The sequence below is a fragment of the Prionailurus viverrinus genome, chromosome C1 (genome assembly GCF_022837055.1).
Source record: "Prionailurus viverrinus isolate Anna chromosome C1, UM_Priviv_1.0, whole genome shotgun sequence".
NCBI classification, from domain to species: Eukaryota; Metazoa; Chordata; class Mammalia; order Carnivora; family Felidae; genus Prionailurus; species Prionailurus viverrinus.
In genome coordinates, this window is record NC_062568.1 from 90,367,954 (window position 1) to 90,384,795 (window position 16,842).

The 16,842-nt window shown below is 37.5% G+C and overlaps 1 protein-coding gene across 6 annotated transcripts in view; it reads left to right on the forward strand.

Annotated features, from left to right (window-relative positions):
• Nucleotides 1-16,842, forward strand: part of ZRANB3 (zinc finger RANBP2-type containing 3) — a 311,003-nt gene that overhangs the window by 227,140 nt on the left and 67,021 nt on the right. The window lies entirely within an intron of this gene.

Here is a 16,842-nt window from a genome sequence, read left to right on the forward strand (position 1 = left end):
ATTCTATTTGTCTAAAAGTGCAAATTAGAGGTGTTAGAGTTTTAAATCTCAGTATGAATATAAAGTAGATTCATCACACATTGTTGTTTTTACTAGCATGGTAGAACTTAGACATGCTAATGAGTGTCATTCCTTTCCAATTCTGAGATTTTTTTATAAGATAATTTTTTAAGTAAGGTATATTAAGGTATAATTTACATTCAGTGAAATTCATCCTTTTAAAATGTATAGCCTGATGAGACTTGTCCAATACATAGAGTCAATCACCAGCACCATCAAGATAAAGAATATTTCCATTACCACAAAAAATTCTTTCATGCACCTTTGTAGTCCTTTGCCTCACACCCGCCCTCTGCACCTCAGCATTCACACATCTGCTTTCTATCACTGTAGGTTTGTGTTTTCCTGAATGTTACAAAAATAGAATCATATAGTATATAGTCTTGTGTCTGGCTTCTTTCACTTAGCATAAAGCTTCTGAATACTGATCCATGTTTTTGCCTATGTCATTTCATTTTTTCCATTTTTATTTCTGAATAATATTCTAGTGTATGGATTTATTCCTTCACCAGCTAATGACCATTTGGTGTGTCTTATGAGTTTGGGCCACTGTGAGTAAAATTGCTGTGATCATTCATGTACTGATATTTATATGGACAGATTTTCATTTCCCTTGAGTAAATAACCAGGAATAGAACTGCTGGGTCATATGGAAGACACAGGTTAAATTTTATAAAAAGACTGATGAGTTTTACAATTAGTTTGTTAAGTATATACAATTTTGATTGGAATTATTTTGAATTATAAATTCATTTGGAAGAACTGACTTCTTAATACTATTGAATTTCCTGATCTATGGAAAGAGTGTCTTCTTTAATTTCTCCTAGCCTTGTTTTCTAGTCTCAGTGAATACATTTTGCTAGATTTATTCTAGTGATTTCACGTCTTTTTAGGCACTTGTAAATAGTATTTTTAAATTTAAATTTCTACTTTTTATTGCTAAATGCAGAATTATTGTCTCTTTTTATTTATTGAACTTTTGTCCTTTGATTTTGCTGAGCTCACTTATTAATGCTTATGGATTTTTGGTAAATTCTGTGGGATTTTCTGTATAGAACATCATTTTGTCTGCACGTAAAGACATGGGTGTAATCTTTTATTAATTTTTCTTGACTATTACATTGAAGGAATGCAAATACAGTTTTGAGTGGAAGCAATACGATTGAACAACTTTGCCTTGCTATCATCGATAGGGGGAAAGCATTCAGCCTTTCACCATTAATTATGATGTTATCTTTAAGTTTTTCATAGATATGCTTTCTTAGGTTCAGAAAACTTTCTTCTTTTATTGAGTTTGTTGAGAGGAAAGATGAAACATGAAAATTTACTACCTGACAGAGCAAGGTTAGCATGAGGGTAGTTACCATAAAAGTGGATAAAAAGAAAATAGCTAAAATTTTAAGAAAATTATAAAGACTCGGCATGGGCTATCCTGACTATTCAGAATAAGGGTGTCTTGACACAGCAAGTCCACACTCACTCAGAAGCTTTATTTCCATTGGCCTCTACCAGGTGCTGACTAGAAGATCATAGAGCACCCCCATTAGTGGACTACTAAGTCCAGTACCTACTTCGAGAACCTTATATTAAGCAAAATTGCTTCTGGGTGCTGGTTCGTAACAAAAGCTATTTACCCATGCAGGCTAGGCAGAAAACCCTATCGAAATCAGGAACTTGCACTGTTATGAGACAGAGATCCATTATAGCTGGGGGAGAGGCAGAAACTCCAGGGAAGTCCCACCTGTAAGGCTCAGCTGGATCAAGGGGCCTGCCTTACATTGAGTTGGTACTAGGAGACTTAAGAGGTCCCCTGCCCCCTACCAGGAACTTAACACTGAGAAACCATGAAGATCAGTCTGTCAAGGGAGAGAGACATGAGTCTTCAGTGCAGGCATGTAGGGACAACTGGAGTATGCAGCTGGAATACCTAAAAAAAAAACAAAACAAAAAATCTTGGCACATACTAGCACAAGGTAGAAGCATCCTATTGCTGGGGGAGTTCAAAGTTTGTTGTGTATTGAAGGCAAATGTAACAAAAAACCTAAATATAAGGGAACCTAAATAAAACTCATTACTGACGAGATTGTCTCACTCCTTCCCACACTATCATCCTGACCACCCCCCCTCAAAAAAAAAAAAAGCATGCCCATTTCTGGGTATAAGTATCAATTATCTCAGACTGTTCTATTCTTCTATATATAAGTTCTCACACATAATAGAAATTATGAAATAAACAAAAGTAATTTTTTAAAAAAATAATCCATTCTCAAGAGATAAAGCAAATAATAAAGTCAAATTGATAAATGACTTAGACTGTAGAACTATTAGACAAGGTCTTGTAGAAAGCTATGAATAATATGTTAAATGATCTAGTGGCAAAGGTAAACAGTATACATGAAAAGGTGGAGAATTTCAGAATAAATATGAATATTTTATTTATTTTTAGTTTTTTTTGAGAAAGAGACAGCATGCATGTGTGAGCAGGGGAGGCAAGAGAAAATCTTAAGCCATCTCCATGCTCAGCACGGAGCCCCATGTTGGGCTCAATCTCATGACCATAAGATTATGACCTGAGCCAAGATCAAGAGTTGGACCCTCGACCAACTGAGTCCCCAGGTGCCACAGCAATATGAACAATTTTACAACAGTAAAATGGAAGTGCTAGATAAAAAACAGAATTGAAGAAAAAGAAAAGTTTTTCAATCAGTTTATAAACCAATACAGGAGATAAAATATAATCATAAAAAAATCTTAAATGTCCTGGATGTTTATCCTAGAGCAATGAAAACTTTGGTTTACACAGACCCTTTATGAGTCCAAATGTCCTTCAAACAAATTGTAGTATATCCATACAATGGAATACTCAGTTAAAAGGAATTGAACTATTGGGCACCTGGGTCACTCAGTCGGTTAAGTGTCCGACTCTTGATTTTGGCTCAGGTCATGATCTCAAGGTTTGTGAGTTCGAGCCCTGCATCAGCCTCTGCACTGATGGTGTGGAGCCTGCTTGGGATTCTCTCTCTCTCCTTCTCTCTCTGCCCCTCCCCTGCTATCTCTCATTCTCTCTCAAAAATAAATAAACTTAAAAAAAAAAAAAGAAGGAATGAACTATTGATAAACACAACAAACTGGATGAATCCAGAGGTCGCATACTGATGGAAAGAAGCCAGTCTCAAAAATTTACATATGTGGGGCGCCTGGGTGGCGCATTCGGTTAAGCGTCCGACTTCAGCCAGGTCACGATCTCGCGGTCTGTGAGTTCGAGCCCCGCGTCGGGCTCTGGGCTGATGGCTCAGAGCCTGGAGCCTGTTTCAGATTCTGTGTCTCCCTCTCTCTCTGCCCCTCCCCTGTTCATGCTCTGTCTCTCTCTGTCCCAAAAATAAATAAACGTTGAAAAAAAAATTTTTTTTAAATTTACATATGTGACACCATTTTTTAGAACATTTTCAAAACAATGGAATTATGATGGTAGAAAGTGTTATTATACCAATGCCATTTTCCTGGTCCTATGGTACTATGGTTATATAAGAAATTATCATTAGGGAAGCTAGATTAAGGTTGCACAGAAACTATTCTTTTTTTGCAACCTTTGGTGTGTCTAAAATTATTTCAAGATAAAACGTTTTAAAATGTACATATAATGGACACAATAATCTAATGACAAAAAAGAAATCTAAATTAATCCAAAAAAGGCAGAAAAGAAAGGAAAAAGAACAACTGGCTCAATCAGAACACAACTAATAAGATGTTGGGTTTTAATCTAGTTTTATCAATAATTATATTGAATGTAAATGATCTAAACCCACCAAGATAAATGGTAGGAAGTGTCACATCGCATAAATCATGATATCTGCAAAAAAGTTATTTTTATGTATGAAGGCTAAACGTTAAAAATAAGTGGATGAAAAAAGTTATATCATGCAAACATAATCAAAGGAAAGCTGATGTGTAAATACTGTAATATCAGATAATAGAGACTTCAGAACAAAGATTATTTCCAGGATTAAAGAGGAAATTGATAGGTCACTAAGATGACAACATAGGTTGTTCCTGAATTTGTTACTCCTCACAAGAACAATAACTCACAAGTATTCAGGAAGAAGATACCCCTAAGAGAATCTTAGCACACAGGGGTAAGGGTGAAACATCTCTTCCCTCCCCCCTCTCCCCCACACCCTAAAGACCAGGACAGACCACATTATAAGGGTAAGAGAAGTGGCTACATGTTGACTGCATAGCTGTACCCCTAAGTCAATGCAGCACCATTCGAGGATATTCCCCCTGAGCCTTTGGCTCCTCCAGCAGTAAAAGAAAATCCATGGCAAAAACCAGCACCAGCAGCACCACCCTACCCCCCACCCCAGTATTATGGGTTGCCCTGCCAGAGCCACTACTTTGATCTTTATCCATGGGGATTGCAGAGAAGCTTGTGAGGCTCAATCAGTGGGAATTTGACAGTGACAGAGAAGCAGGGAGGAGCTTGCAATAACCAGCACCTAAACCTTGGCACACTGAGTTTGTACCTGCAACATCATTGTTATTATCCCAACGGGTGACTTTGCTCATGTGCAGAACCACATCAGTGACACACTCTGACCAACGAGCACAGCAGGGTGCATATCTGCTTAATTCATATCATATGAGGATTTTCACCCACCGTAGAGGCCAGTTTGCCCATGCCCAGGCAGCGAGGTTAGTCATAGCCCCACCTGCTACAGAGAATGTCTCCTGGCTACATTTGACCAGAGGGGCTAGTGAAAACATCTGGAAGTTGTGCAGCATAGTAACACTCAAGCCAAGAGGCAAGTGGGCCAAGCTGATTGCCCCCAGAGCAAAGCCAGTTCCAGGCATGAGGATTCCTGTGCTAAGCACAGGCCTTAATTCATATCCAAGGCTGACAGTAGCTCCCAAACAGAGAGCCTATTTGGGAAATTGGGAGTAACCTAGAGCAGTCCCTCTTTCCAGCTGAGGCAAGGGTGAGACATAACTGTACCTACCCACTCTGATTCCTGGCCTCATCTGACCAGAGGGGCTAGTGAGAATACCTGAAAGCTATGTACCCCAGAAGCACCTGAGCCAGTAGAAGGGCAGGCAGAGTTGATAGTTTGCAGAGCAAAGCCAGACACCTGTTCAGCTAGGGAATTTGGGGTACAGGTCAGCTTGAGTTTAAGACAACAAAGAGCTTTACTAGCATTGTAGCTGCTTCTCCCACTGCACTCGGGCAGGGAAACAATTTATGGCCCCACTCATTAGTGAATACAGCCTCCAGTCTACCCGATCAGAAAACCTTACCAGAGCATATGGTATCTGCATAGCCCATCTAACAGCCCATGCATAGTGACTTTTGAACAGAGAATATGGCCTATGGCTTCCCTCATCTGCACAGCAAAACTGGTGGCTTCACCTGGCCAGTATATAGTCTTGCCTGATTTGGGTCCCCAAACCATGAACCTTACAGTCCCTGGGTCCTGTCTTGCTGCCCTTCCAGGACAGGGAAACGAATTCATTACTCCATCTATAACCAAACATTGCACCCAGACCTGATCATCTAGTAAGCCTGACCAGAAAATCCAGGCAAATATGGAGCCCATTCTCCAGCCTCACTTGGGTACAGAACCAAGCCAGCAGTCCTATCCAACCCTTCTCAGCCAGTAGCATATCTCCTTATCCTCAGCCTCAGAGCTCAAACAGTTGCCTTGCCACATTCATTATAATAAAATCTCTCAGCAAACAAGGAATAGAAAAGGACTTTATCATCTGAATAAAAGGCATTTGTGAAAAACTTACAATTAACATCATACTTCATGCTCAAAGACAGAATGCTATTCCCTTAAAATCTAGAACATTACAAGAGAATCTGTTCTCACCACTTCTGTCCAACATTGTTTGGTTTAACATTGTTCTTATAACTGTGTAATAAGGCTAGAAAAACAAATAAAAGGTACACAGATTGAAAAGGAAGAAGTATACAGACATGATTGTCTGCATGGAAAATCCAAGAACACTTCAAGCCACTAGAACTGAGTGAATTTATCAAGGTTGCAGGATTCATGTTAAAATACAAAAATCATTTGTAGTTTTATATACTGGCAATAAAAAATTGCAAGTTCAAATTTAAAAAATACAGTTTGCAATAACATCAATAAACATGACCTACTTTGAGATAAATTCAACAAAATATAACTGAAAACTACAAAACATGGTCTAGAGAATACAAAGCAAGCTTAAATAAATGGCAAGGTAGATCATGTTCATGAATTAGAGGATTCATTATTGTTAAGATCCCGTTTCTCTGTAAATTAACTTATATTTTCACTGCAATGCTAATCAAAATCCCTGTAGTCTTTTGTAGAAATTAACTAACAAGCTGCATGTAAAATTTATGAGGCAGCACAAAGGACTTAACTTTAGCCAAATTAATCCTGAACAAAGTTGAAAGACGCATACTGCATGATATAAATACTTAGAATAAAGTTACAGTAATTAAGACTTTGTGATAATTGGCATAAGGATAGCCATTTAGATTAGTGAACCAAAAAAGAGAGTCCAGAAATAGACCTTCATATAGATTGTCAATTGATGTTAGGGAATGAGATAAGATAACTCAATAGGGAAATGATAGTCTTTTCAAAGAATAGTGTTGAGACAATTGAATATCCATAGGGGGAAAAATGAGCCTTGGACCATTGTTTTGCACCATAGATAAAAAGTTACCTGAGGGGTGCTTGAATGGCTCAGTCCGTTAAGCACAGGACTCTGATTTCAGCTCAGGTCATGATCTTGGGGTTTGTGAGATTGAGCTCTGCATCGGGCTTTGCACTGACAGCGAGAGCCTGCTTGGGATTCTTCCTCTACCTGTTTTGTTAGGAAAAAGAAAATGTAAAATACAGATGGGAAGAAAATATTTGCAATACATTTCCCCTGCTCCATTTTGCCATGTTAAAATTTTTGGTTTGATCAGTGTTCGTTGTTTACAATATAATGACTTTGTTAAACATTTCACAGTTGAGCTATAATTACATTTCTTTTGTTTGACAACTGTTGTTTTTCCAAGATTTAATAGCTGTTTTTTTCTTGTTTGCTTGCTTGCTTAGCTTTCTAAGTACTTGATACTGAGTACAAAATGCTTGCTTCTGTAGAAAGAGTATATATGAGAACCTTTTAGGTAATTTCAAATCTGTGGTGAAAAATCCTAGTTGGATGTCAGACAAGTATCAGCAATCAGTAGAAAATTGGCACCTGATTCCTAGGATCCTTGAAAGGAGCGAAAGGTGAGGAAAAGTCAGTTTTCCCCAGACTGGAAATGTTTCCAAAGATTAATGGCAGCAGAAGACCAGTCCTTGCTACCCTAATTCCTGGTGTTTGGTCGTTTTTCATTCCTTCCTGTTAGAACCTTTGTCCTCAACCACCTATGTAAACTGGAACTCTGTATTTCTATTTCTGGACAGCAGCCAGAAATAATTCATGGCATTGCTGAGTTGGAATTCTTAATACATTTTCCCCAGCATTAGTGACATCCAACAGTCAGGGTCTGTAGTAACTGTAAATAATACAGTTTGTCTACATTATAGATGAAATAGACTTTGGAGGAAGTAGCTAGTTTTAGACTACTTGTAATAATGTTTCTATGAAAAAAATGTGTTTCAGAGTGCTACCAAACCAATTTATAAATGGACTTTTGGAATACCACAGATTATAAATTGGCTACTATGTTATATGCATACTAGTGTTGAGACTTCCTTTTTTTGGTTATGTGTTTTCATGACTTATTCAACAAATATTTATTGAGTGCTTGCTATCTAGCAAGGATCATGCTTGGTGATAGGAAGGAAGGAATGTTGAGCAAGATACATTGTCTATCTTTGAAGGAACTTGCAGTCTGTTGGAGAAGACAGTAAAATAAATGTTCAACTACAGCCCAGTATATTTAATGTTTAAATTAAAAACAAGATATGTTGGGAGCACTTTGGATAAGACATGTATCCCAGTCTTGAGAGTTCGGAAAAGATATCCCAAGGAATCAAGTGTGATTTAGCCAACTAGAGTAGAGGGGAAGTGAAATGGAAATCGGTTGGGGTTGATAGAGTGTATGTCAAGACAGATGAATAGTTTGTGCAAACTCACAAAGATTGGCCAGAAAAGGCATATTTAGGGAATCAAAAGTAGGTCATCATAGCCAAAACATGAAGTGTCAGGGAGGAATTCTGAGACTAGTTGAAGATCAGAGGGAGCAGTAACCCTATCATAAAGATCATAGTTTATAGTTTGTCCTAAGGGTTCTGAGCAATGAGGTAGAGAGTAAAATAGAGTAAAATGATTGGATTTGTGCCTTGGGAAAAGAACTATAGCTATGTGGAGAATGCACTGGAAGGGACAAGCCTGTAAGCAGGGAATTCAGTTGGGATGCCACACTGGTAGTCCAGGCTAACAGCAGTGACACTAAACAAAGGAAATGAAGGTAAAATAACGTTACTGGTAAAAAGTCAATTAGTGAATGATCCCAGATCATGACAATTACTTTTCTTCTTCTATATCATTACTTTTATTGCTTTGTAATATTTGTTGAGAATACAATGGGTTAAAATGAACAAATTCTTTAGATTTAGGATCAGCATAGTACTTTCCTAGGAAAAAAGGACAGATGTAAGTGGTATGGTTTGGCCAACTCTCAGTGTTTTTCTGGTATATTGCAACACCTCATTTTACCGAAAACCTTTTAAGAGAAATGCCAGTACCTTTTCTATAAAAATGATTAAACCAACCCATAATTTAAAATTTCTTGTCACTTTGGGGATGAGAGCATTCCTTAGTGCCTTAAAAACTTTTTAGAAGGCAAACTGCTCTAAACACTTTTCCATTATGCACAGAGTGCATTTCCTCTTTGCTGTCTTGCCTCAGCAGCTTCACACAGGTAGGATCCTATTTATAATATGCAGTGACGTATAATGAGGCCACTGCAGTATTCCCTGCTGCACAGGGATCAGGGCATTGTGAGACTGAAGAGAACCTTGTCCTGTGCCAGTTCTTTTGTGTAAGAAAGGGACTCTGGCTCTAAACCAGGCACATTTGGCCTCTTGTTCTTTAGTAAGGATATGGTTGGTAATAATAAAGTGCAAATAAAACAATAATGTTATCCTTGTAGAGGAAGAGAGAGATAGTATATTAGCTCTATGGCCATGTGGTCTGGAGGAAGGCTTTAATAAAGGTGGAGACATTTCCATTTGAGAGGGAGGAGTCATGCAGGAATTTTGAGGTGGCAGGAATGGTTAGGTTTGGAATCACAGATGGAGAGATTTGCCTTAGAGAAAAGAAGAAATACCTCTCATGACAAAAAGAAAGGAAATGAGGATGAATGAAAGCAACAAAAGGTAAAAATGTTCAGATGATGAATTCTTTTTTCCCTTTGTGGTGGGGTATTTGAAAGCCAAAAGGCATGGGTTGTGATTTCGAAGAAAATAGTAAAGGTTGAAGTGGTTTTTACAGTTTGCTGGGGAAATACAGCAATAAGAGCTAGCACTTATACCTTGGGTACCACGGGCATCATGGGCCAAGCACTACTCCCTACATATTTTATGCACTAAGTCTTTAACTTCCACCACCGCTCCCTGAGGAGTAGGTACTTTTATCCCTTCTATAGATGGAGAAACTAAAGCACAGAGTTTAAGTGACTTGCTCAAGGACTCAGATTGTAAATGATAGAGACACGATTTGAACCCGGACAGTCTGGCTCCAGAGTACATGCACTTGGCCATCAGTGCAGTAGGATAGCTAAAAAATTTAATATTTGTTAGTGACCATGGGTTTAAAATGGTGTCTGTTTTCCTATTCATGATTTTTAAGCATCCCTGTGCAAACATGGAGAAAATTCAGAATTGAAATTTCTGTACATTCTATGTATACAAATTTTTAACACACAAATAAGGTTTATTCATGCTTATGCTATAGTAGTACAAATTTGATGACTTTACTGACATGACTGGTAGATAGAGTTTAGAAACAGTAGATAGAGTTTAGAGTTTAGAAATGTTTTTGAAAATTGAGTTTAATTTTAAAAGAATTAGATGAGCTGTTTTGATCAATATTTTTATGATCAAACTTCCCTGAGATCAACTTTCATGAGAACAAGTTTTTAATTGAACTCTTTTTTCCAGCTATCTCTTAACTTAGACAAAAAACCCAATGGGTATCTGGTGGTGGGAACTGAAACTCCCCTCAAGCAATAACACCTGCCCAGACAGAGAGCTCCCACTGGTCCAGACCACTTAGACCAGTTTGAGCTTAACCTCCAACTGAAACTTGCACAGATGGACCATGGAGTGACTCATGGAGTAGTGGACAGTTACTACCTTTACATCATTATCATTCTAAAATCTCTTCCCTAGGAGGAGCACAAGCCTCATTTACATAACGTACAATGTATGTATAGGTATGATTCCTTAAGGCACATGCATGACTTTATGCTTGCCTCTCCATACAATAACAAGTCTCCCCTTTCTAAATATTCATCCTAACCCTAAATAAAAGGAACCCACTCACCCTTGCTCAGGGACTCATGGCTTTGGAAGTTATTCCCTGTGATCTCCTTATTTGCTACAAATAAAGTTACCTTTGTGTGTCAGCTCCACCTGGTGTAGTTTCTATCTGTGACACACTAACAAGTGAAGTAATGTTAGTTCAGTTACAGAATATGTCATTTAAGTGAATATCAGCTCTCACCTATCATAGAGAGGGAGGAGAGGAGAGGAGAGGAGAGGAGAGGAGAGGAGGGGAGAAGAGGAGAGGAGAGGAGAGGAGAGGAGAGGAGAGGAGAGGAGAGGAGAGGAGAGAGGAGGGAGAAGGGAGGAAGGAAAGGAAAGAAAGGAAGAAAAGAAAGAATGGTTGGATAAAATGATTGCTTTATTATATCTTGTTCCAAAAAGTTGTATGGAAAGGCTTAGGATCCCAGGTTCTTTTGTAAAATTGTATTGGGTAAAGTATTAAATTGAAGTTGCCCTCTTTTCCTGGTATTGTAGCCCATCTGCTTCACTGTGAAATGGACTGCTTATAGAACTCAGTGTTAAAAGATTAGATGTATTAGAAGTACTAGATTTCTATCTACAGGTATATTCATAAAGGATAAAAGTTGCAGGATATAAAATCAATGTACAGAAATCTGTTGCATTCCTATCCACTAATAATGAAGCAGCAGAAAGTGAAATTAAGAAAACAATCTCATTTACAGTTATACCAAAAACAATAAAATATCTGAGAATAAACTTAACCAAAGAGGTGAAAGACTTGTATTCTGAAAACTGTAAAACACTAATGAAAGAGATTCGAGACCACTCCAAGAAACAAACATTACATGCTCATAGGTTAGAAGAACAAATATTGTTAAAATGTCTATACTGCCCAAAGCCACTACATATTTAATGCAGTTCCTTTCAAAATACCAACAACATTTTTCATAGAACTGTAACAAACTCCTCTAAAATTTGTATGGAACCACAAAAGACCTCAAATAGCCAAAGCAAGCTTGAGAAAGAAAAACAAAAGTGGAGGTATCACAGTTCCAGACTTCAAGTTATATTACGAAGCAGTAGTAATCAAAATAATATGGTACTTGATAAAAATAGACACATAGATCAATGGAATGGAACAGAAAACCCAGAAATAAACCCACAATTATATGGTCAGTTAGTCTTCTGCAAAGGAGGGATGAATACACAACAGGAAAAGACAATGTCTTCAGCAAATGGTGTTGGAAAAATTGAACAGCTACATGTAAAAGAATAAAACTGGACTAGTTTCTTACACCATACACAAAAATAAACTCAAAATGGACCTAAATGTGAGACCTGTAACCATAAAAATCCTTGAAGAGAGCACAAGCAGTAATTTCTCTGACATTAGTCTTAGCAGCATTTTTCTAGATGTCTCCTGAGGCAAGGGAAAGAAAAGGGAACCATAAACAAAACTCAAAGTCAATCTACTGAATGGGAGAAGATATTTGTAAATGACATATCCAATAAAGGGTTACTATCCAAAATATATAAGGAACAGATACAACTCAATACCCAAAAAACTAATCCAATTAAAAATGGGCAGAAGACATAAACAGACATTTCTGCAAAGAAGACCTACAGATGGCCAAAAGACACATGAAAAGATGCTCAACATCACTCATCATCAGGGAAATGTACCTATTAAAATGGCTGAAATAAAAAACGCAAGAAACAAGTGTTGGTGAGGATGTAGAGTAAAAGGAAACCTTTTGCACTGTCGGCAGGAATAAAAAACTGGTACAGCCTCTCTGGAAAACAGTAAGGAGGTTTCTCTTAAAAAGTTAAGAATAGAATTATCCTGTGATCCAATAATCACATTACTGGGTATTTACCCCCAAAATACAAAAACACTAACTCAAACACCCCTATGTTTCTTGCAGCATTATTTACAATAGCGAAATTATGGAAGCAGCCCAAGTGTCCATCAATGGATGAATGGATAAAGAAGATGTGGTACACATACACACACACGCATACACACAGGATATGATTCAACCATAAAAAAATGAAACCTTGCCATTTGCAATGACATGGATAGAGTTAGAGAATATAATGCTAAGTGATATAAGTCATTCAGAGAAAGAAAATTACCATATGATCTCATTCATATGTGGAATTGAAGAAACAAAACAAACAAGCAAAGGAATAAAAGGAGAGACAAACCAAGAGTTTATCGAACTCAACACCCAAAAAACAAATAATCCAGTGAAGAAATGGGCAAAAGACATGAATAGACACTTCTCCAAAGAAGACATCCCGATGGCCAACTGACATATGAAAAAATGCTCAACTTCACTCATCATCAGGGAAATACAAATCAAAACCACAATGAGATACCACCTTAAACCTGTCAGAATGGCTAACATTAACAACTCAGGCAACAAAAGATGTTGGCAAAGATGCAGAGAAAGAGAATCTCTTTTGCACTGCTGATGGGAATGCAAACTGGTGGAGCCACTCTGGAAAATAGTATTGAGGTTCCTCAGAAAATTAAAAATAGAACTACCTATGACCCAGCAGTTGCACTACTAGGTATTTATCCAAGGGATACAGGTATTCTGTTTTGAAGGGACACATGCACCCCAATGTTTATAGCAGCACTATCAACAATAGCCCAAGTATGGAAAGAGCCCAAATGTCCATCGATGGATGAATAGATAAAGAAGATGTCGTGTATATATATACAATGGAGTATTACTCTGCAATCAAAAAGAATGAAATCTTGCCATTTGCAATGACGTGAATGGAACTAGAGGGTATTATCCTAAGTGAAATTAGAGAAAGACAAAATCAGATGACCTCACTCATATGAGGAATTTAAGACAAAACAGTTGAACATAAGGGCTGGGAAGCAAAAATAATATAAAAGCAGGGAGAGGGACAAAACATAAGAGACTCTTAAATATGGAGAACAAACAGAGGGTTACTGGAGGAGTTGTAGGAGGGGGGATGGGCTAAATGGGTAAGGGGTATTAAGGAGTCTACTCAAAATCATTGTTGCACTATATGCTAACTTGGATGTAAATTAAAAAAATAAATTTAGGGGTGCCTGGGTGTCTCAGTCAGTTAAACATCAGACTTCGGCTCAGGTCATGATCTCACAGTTCATGAGTTTGAGCCCCGCATCGGGTTTTGTGGTGACAGCTTAGAGCCTGGAGCCTACTTCAGATTCTATGTCTCCCTCTCTCTCTGCTCCTCCCCCACTCATGCTCTGTCTCTCTCTCCTTCAAAAAGAAATAAAAACATTAAATAAATAGATAGATAGATAGATAGATAGATAGATAGATAATTTTTTTAAATAAATAGAAGAAAAAAAGACAAACCAAGAAACAGACTCTCAACTATAGTGAACAAAACTGATGGTTAGTAGAGGGGAGGTGCGTGGAGTGATGGGAGACATTTGGAATAGGGATTAAAGAGTACACTTATGATGAAAAAAATTAATTGAAATGATAAAAAAGAAAGAAACATGGCTAGAAATAAGAAAACACTTAACAGTAGTTTACTCAAACCTTCTTTGGAAGTGAAACTATTATTTTTTTTGGCATGGGGCTCAGTGAAATGTCCAAAATACTGATATCATAATATGGAACTACCATTCTTCTCCTGAAGGCTGTCTTCTACTGGATTTGAAAATATTTACTACAGATTTGAAAATATCTTTTCAGGCTGATAAAGTGATTTCTAAATTAAGAGCCATGGGCCAATGGAAGGGATAGCAGAAGACACATTTCTAGCCTTTCTTTTGTGGTGGTCTGTGGGGCAGGACAGGGTGGGTTGGGGGTGAATAAGCAATGCATATTCCCTTTTACTTTCATACTTTCCTCTTATAAGATAATTTTAAAGAGTAAAGGTTAAATCAACTATCACAGATAAATTAATAAATACTATGAAGTGAACAAGACAAATGTATAAAAACAAAAGAAGCAGAGAGGATATCAACTGGTGAATGGGCAAATAAAATGTGATATATCCATACAATGGAATGTTATATGGCAATAAAATGAAATTAAATACCAACATGTGGTGCAACATGGATTGAAAACCTTATGCTAATAAAGATGCCAGTCATAAAAGATTGCATTGTATTATTTTATGAGAAATGTCCAAAATAGTCCAATTCATAGAGACAGAAAGTAGATTAGTGTTTGTCTAGAGCTGGGGGGTGAGGCAGAGACCATGGTGGGGATATCATGGCTAAGAGATGAAGGGTTTCTTTGTAGGATAATGAAAATATTCTAAAACTGTGGTGATGGATGCACATCTCTGTGGATAAAACTAAAAGCCATTGAACTACACACTTCAAATGGGTGAAGTTAATGGTATGTGAATTATATCCCAATAAAGGTATTGTGGGTTTTTTGTGTTTTTGTTTATTTGTTTGTTGAAAGAACCCAGCTTCTTCTGTCTTTCTGCTTTGTCTATGCTAGGTTGCTGCTTGTTCTTAATGGCTTCCTTAGGCCCCAAGATGGCTGCTGCACTTCCTTATACCATGTACAGACCATAATCCCCAAAGCAAGAAAAAGCCTTCCTAAGGGTCCCTTTGTCAGTGAGGATTTTTTTGGAAGGCCCCTGCAGACTTCTCCCATTTCTTATTAGAGTCACTTGCAGAGAGAATGGAAGTGCTAGGCTTGCGTAGACCAATCACAATTCACCCTGTGTTGATTTAAAAGAGCTCGAGGAACTTTCCTTAAAGCACATGGCCACCCTATATCTAAATAAAACTGCATTTGCTCTGGGGCCTAAGGACTTAAGAATTTAAGGAGGAGCTTCTTTTATGCTCATACTCCATTAGCTGGAATTTGTAGCAGCTAAATAAAAAAATCATTCTGATACTTATTAAAATGGTAAGGAAGACTTCATTCAAGATCATTGCAAAGAAGTCAACCTTCTTACAGTTGTGGAGAGAGACTGCTCAACGCTGAATTCAACAAGAACCAGTGGGGATTTAGCCACCCTGCAACATGAAGGGGGTCAGTGGATGCAAAATTACTAAGAAGAGACATTAAGGCTAGGGAGATTCTTGTTCAAGAAGGCCAAGGGCTTAAACATCATAAGTGGGGGATGAGGAACTTAATCAGATATCAAGGGTTGATCAGGTAGCAAGGGTAGGGGCTTTCTTGATAAACTGACTCAGCAGAATTCTTGCTGAGCCTTGGCTGTGTAGACCTGGCCAGGACAGGCTGAGGCCTAGTCAAGAAGAGGGACGAGGGAAGCCAAACTAATATTTGGTCATGGACAGAGTCTCTGTCATAATGCAGATTTGATGTTTTTTTTCATTCTTTGTTTCTCCCTTTTATCATTTGATTAAAAGCTGACAATTTAAAATCAAGTAAATTTCATCAGGTCTTTAATGTGCTTGAGGCTTTTCTTTAACTACTTTTACTTCAAAAATTATGATGTACACCTACCTATTCACTAAAAACAATTTAAGAAACAAATATTAGCATATATTATATTCTCTTCATTTCTGAATTTCTTTAAATGAGATGTGTGGTCTTCATTATTTAAACTTGAGCTTGGACTAACAGACAGTTTCAGCAAAGTAAGATTGTGAATACATAAATTTTTTGCAACTTCTGCAAAACCTGAACTTCCATAACCAAAATACTGATTGGGACCTGCCATTCCACATAATTCACACTTAAGATAGTTTGAAAGCAACTTCCTGTCCAGATAATGTAAAATATGACAATGCAGTGACAGTTTTAATTAGAATAAAATCAGAACAGTTAACATGCTTGTATGGTACATTTTAAAATGTCATTTGCAGTCCCCTTGTAAGAACCTAATGGAAATCCTAAAGGTTGTTACATAGATATTTGGTTCTCTTTCTCTAGGAAGCAAGGTCACAATGATTTTTAAGTTACTAGGCTAGTCCCAATAGACTGTTTAGCCCATTATATAATTGAACTTGCAATATTAATATTAACCATAAGCCTTTCTAAACCAGTGATTAGAAGGAGTGGGAAACAGGACGCTTGGGCTTTGGCATCAGCAGTTTCTGATTATAATGAGGAAGGGGTGATATCAGTGGAGGGGACTCTGGCAGAAATAGCTTGCTCAGGCAGGGAATGCATCTGAAACTGGGGATACAGTGGTTGTATAATTTCTAAGTCTGCAATGGATGGTAAATGAATGTACCTAAAAAATACTCCAACTTGACGTGTTTTTTTTGAAAGACTTATCACAGTAAATACAGCTCTTTAGCCAAACAAGCGGTTTATTAAAGTGGTTC